A 5,006-nucleotide genomic window follows, 5' to 3' on the forward strand; every position below is an offset into this window, starting at 1 on the left:
AATGAAGGAGGGGGAAATCGGAGGGGGAGATGAACCATGAGAGACTATGGACTCTGAAAAACAAACTGAGGGTTCTAGAGGGGAAGGGGGTGGGGGGATGGGTTAGCCCGGTGATGAGTATTAAAGAGGGCATGTACTGAATGGAGCACTGGGTGTTATAGGCAAACAATGAATCATGGAACACTACATCAAAAACTAATGATGTAATGTATGGTGATTAACATAACATAATAATAAAAAAACAGAAAGAAAGAAAGAAAGAAGATAAATTTTAAAAAAAAGAAATACACTGTATAACCAAAGTTATGAAATTCTCTGACCCTCGAAGTCTGTGCCTTTGCCCTGACATCTGGGAATTCAGTAAAAGATGAAAGGACTTTTTCTGGCATCAGCCTTTGAACCCCAGTGCTAATCCCTTCACTTTGGCTTCAGAGCACTGTGCAGTTTAAGATAATAAAGACATCCTTTCACATTTGATTGTCAATACTGTCAAAGATCCTTAGTGCTTCCATAGGAGGGATCATACATACACATGCACGGATAGATTATAGAATTTACAATGCCAAAAAGTCTGTATCTTCTGAATATGGAGTTTATGATATTCATAATAATCAGTCACTACATTTACACTGCTAGTTGTCCTTTTTGTAATAATATTAACAATGCCTTATAATGAATAGAATGGTTGGTGTGACTAAAATATATGATTTGATAGAGAACAGTTCTAAATCAGGTGACTGGAAAGCCTGAGCTTGACTCTTTTGTTGAGACATGAAAATTAATGATATTTTCATTACATAGCATATTAAATTTTATATACTTACACCAGTAGGTGACAACTATCTGGAATAAACTTTAACAAGTGTTTATAAGTTTCTAAAGTCACCATACATGCTAAATTTTTAAGAAAATTTCATGAGATGATTGAAAACCTCAAGTTGAAAAAAATTAGTGAAATTGAAGGCATTTTTCAAAAATGAGGATTCATTATAATAATAGAAACTCCTTTGGGTTGCCTGGGTGGCTTAGTCTGTTAAGTGTCCAACTCTTGATTTCTGCTCAGGTCATGATCTCAGGGTCATGAGATCCAGCCCTGTGTCAGGCTCTACACTGAGTAGGGAGTCTGTTTGAGATTCTCTCTCTCTATCTTCCCCTTCCCCTCCCCACCTCCCTCCCTCTCTCTCTCTCAAATAAATAAATAAATCTTTTAACAATAATAATAATAATGACGATAGAAACTCCTAGTTTGGAAAATAATTCTGAAAGTTTATGCTGTCATTACTTAAGAGGGTACAAAGTTTTTGGTTAAAGGAAATAAAAAATGTTTCCTTCCCCTTATCACCATCATCATTGATTAGATTTATCTAGTGTTTACTGTGTGCCTAGTACAGTTAACCCTTGATCAACAGGGGTTTGAATAGCATGCACTTATATGCAGATTTTTTTGATACAATACTATAAATGTATCTTCTCTTCATTATGATTTTCTTAATAACATTTTATTTTTTTCTAGCTTACTTTATTGTAAGACCACAGTACCCAATACATATGCAAAATATGAGTTAATCGACTGTTTCTGTTATTGGTAAGGCTTCTGGTCTGCAGTATATTATTACTAGGTAGGTGTTGGGGGGCTCCAAAGTTATAGGGGATTTTCAGTTACAAGGGCAGTCAAGGCCCCTAACCACTGTGATATTCAAGGATCAACTGTACTGTTTTACTTGCTTACATGTCTTACATGGATTGTTTGTATTTAATTTCATAATATTTCTAATAACTACCTTAATTCACATGAAAATATTAATGCTTAACAAGATTAAGTATCTGGCTCCATTTTACACTGCCAGTCATAAGACAGGCTGAAATTCAACCTAGAATCTTGGATTTCTTCATAAAGCTTGAGTTTTTGACTACATATTTGTATGTTTACCCTAGCAGCCATCGAAATGCCACCCAGAGGATAGTACTGAGAAAATTCTGTTTAATGTTTTAACTGAACAAAATGGTGAAAATGAGTTAGTCTGCCTGATGTAAGAAATGATGGATAATGTGGTACTGAAATATAGGGGTACTTTGTGGTGTTTTTAAGCCAGAAAGTTTCACAAATATTACACAACCAGAAATTAAGTTAACAGATTTCTTCTAAAAATGCAAATAAGCCCTTTCTCTCAAGGGTTAACAACATGAGGTTAAGTTTCTTAGATATTCACACGTATGTCTGATAATTAGATTGCTTAACACTTATGGTTAAGTTGGGATTCTTATGGAATGAGAAAGTGTGTTTTTGGTTGGGGGGAGGGCAAGAAGTGTTAATTGCACAGACTGGTTCAAGTGGGATGCCACCATGGGGGACTTCAATCAAATTAATGTAATATTCATATACCCCACCATTCCTCCTACAGATTTAATATACAGTTTAAATATTCCTACAGCAATATTCCATATCATAATTTTTTTCTCAATTTAAATAATCACTAATTCATTTTGGTTTGACTATGTATAATTTTCACATGTTTTATAAGTAAAAATAGTAAAAAATAATACCTCTTCAAATGTTACAGGAAAACATAAAATTAAAAATATTTACAGTAATTTTAATCCTTTATCATGAAATTGCAAAAATTCTTAGATCATCTAAAGCCTTTATTTTTCATAAAAGGAACATAAAAGATTGGATTAAACAATTAACAGAGCTAATTAAATTGCATTTGTATTTAGTGAGCACTTTTTGGCTTGAAAAAAAAGTTTCATAATTTTAATTTTCACACAGCCTTATTGCTTTTTCTCCTAATCACAAATCTCTTGCAAAGAGTATTTAGAGTCACTATTTAAACCATTAGAATATAATTTTTGCCCTAATATTTCCACTGCTAAAGTTACCAGGTACCCTAGTCACCTCTCTATGACCACATCTTTCTTAACCTTTAAACATCATTTGGACATATTGCTTACTGACTTCTGCTTGAAAAACTGCTACCCCTTTCTTCCACAACAGTATCTGCTTTCCTCTTCTCACTCATTCTCATCTTCTCTTTTTTTTTTTTTTTTTTTTTTTTTTTTTTTAAGATTTTTTTTTTATTTATTTATTTGAGAGAGAGAGAGAGAGAATGAGAGAGAGCACATGAGAGGGGTTAGGGTCAGAGGGAGAAGCAGACTCCCCGCCGAGCAGGGAGCCCAATGCGGGACTCGATCCCGGGACTCCAGGATCATGACCTGAGCCGAAGGCAGTCGCCCAACCAACTGAGCCACCCAGGCGCCCCCATTCTCATCTTCTCTTGCCACCTCCTCTTCCTCTACCTGTCATTTAAGTAATGCCTGATTTTTTTTTCTGCACTCTTTCTTCCTAAATTCGTATTTGTCCAAGGTTTAATTACTGTCAATACATGAGTAATTTCCAAATTTTTTTCCTCAACTTAAATTTGTCCTAAGAGATAAAGATATCTACATCCAACCACTTAGTCCATAATTCAACTATATGACTTTGTAGATTTATATATAGTTATATATATAACTATATACAGTTACATAACTATACAACTTTATTGAGTTATATAGTTATATAAAAAATCTTGCCTTTCCTTCAGCTCCTGGAAATCATTGCTATGTATTCTGTCTATATCGATTTGCTAGTCTAGATATTTCACATAAAAAGAGTCACACAGCATGTGACTTTTCATATCTGGCTTCTTTCACATAGCATTATGTTTTTCAGGATCACCTGTGTGGTTGCATGTACCAGAACATGATTCCTTTTAATGGATGAATAATGCCCCGTTTCATGGATTTAGTACATTTTGCTTTTCTATTCATCAGTTGATAGATTGAGATGTTTTCCCTTTTTACGTATTGTGAATAATGCTATTATTAACAATAATGCTTATTAACACAAGCAATGTGCTTTTGCTTCTCTTGGGCATATACCTAGAGAGTGGAAGTGCTAGATCACATGGTAACACTATGCTTAATGTTTTGAGGAACAGCAAAACTAATTTATAAAGCAGCCTCACCATTACATATTCTCAGTAGCAATGTCTTGATGATTCCAATTTCTTCACAACTTCGTTAATGCTTGTTATTGACTGTCTTACCATATTCATGCTGTGGGTGTAATGTGGTCACTCATTGAGGTTTTAATTTGTGTTTTGTGATGACCAATGATATTCAGCATCTTTTCAGGTGCTTATTCTCCATTTGTATATCTTCTTTGGAGAAAGATATGTTCAAAATCTTTGCCTATTTTTAATTTGGGTTATTTGTCTTTATATGGTTGAGTTATAGAAGTTCTTTATATGTTGTTGATATTAGACTCTTATCAGATATATAATTTACAAATATTTTCTTTTTGGGAGGAGGGGGTTGCTATTTATTTATGACAAATATTCCACATCTGTGATCCTCTACAGTCAGAAGTTCTTTGAAATGGTGCCACAGGCCTTGGCCTGTTAGAGGATGGAGTCATCCCACAAATGGCTCCAAAAATAGCATAGGTTTTAAACTGGCTGGCTGTTCAACCTGCCTGTCACCTTGTCAACCTCCATCATGTTCATCTCGCTGGATGCATGGTCCGTGGCCTGGATGATGTGGTTGTTGGCAGAATATTTCCACCACATGTACAGGTCCAAGAACTCCTGGGCATTGTTTTGCATGGAGCGCGAGTGCAGAATGATTTGCAAATATTTTCTATTCTCTGTGATCTTTTATTTCTTTTCCTTAATTTCACCCACTAGACTCTTTAGTACAATGTTTAATAGAAATGGCCTGAACGGGGGCACCTAAGTGGCTCAGTAGAAGCACCCAACTCTTGATTTGAGCTCAGGTCATGATCTCTGGATCTGTGAGATCCAGTCTGGCCTTGGGCTCTGTGGTCAGAGCAGAGTCTGCTTGGGATTTTTTTCTCCTTCTGCCCTTGCCCCCACTCGCACATGCTCTATAAATATATACATACATACATAAAATGTTTAAAAAAAAAAAAAAGGAAGAAAGAAATGGCCTGAACAGATATTTTG

At 35.1% G+C, this 5,006-nt stretch overlaps 1 pseudogene; it reads right to left on the reverse strand.

Annotated features, from left to right (window-relative positions):
- Positions 1–4,403: 4,403 nt before the first annotated feature.
- Positions 4,404–4,646, reverse strand: LOC116631359 (annotated as a pseudogene).
- Between the last annotated feature and the right edge of the window lie 360 nt (positions 4,647–5,006).

The sequence above is a fragment of the Phoca vitulina genome, unplaced genomic scaffold (assembly GCF_004348235.1).
Source record: "Phoca vitulina isolate PV1807 unplaced genomic scaffold, GSC_HSeal_1.0 scaffold5, whole genome shotgun sequence".
NCBI classification, from domain to species: domain Eukaryota; kingdom Metazoa; phylum Chordata; class Mammalia; order Carnivora; family Phocidae; genus Phoca; species Phoca vitulina.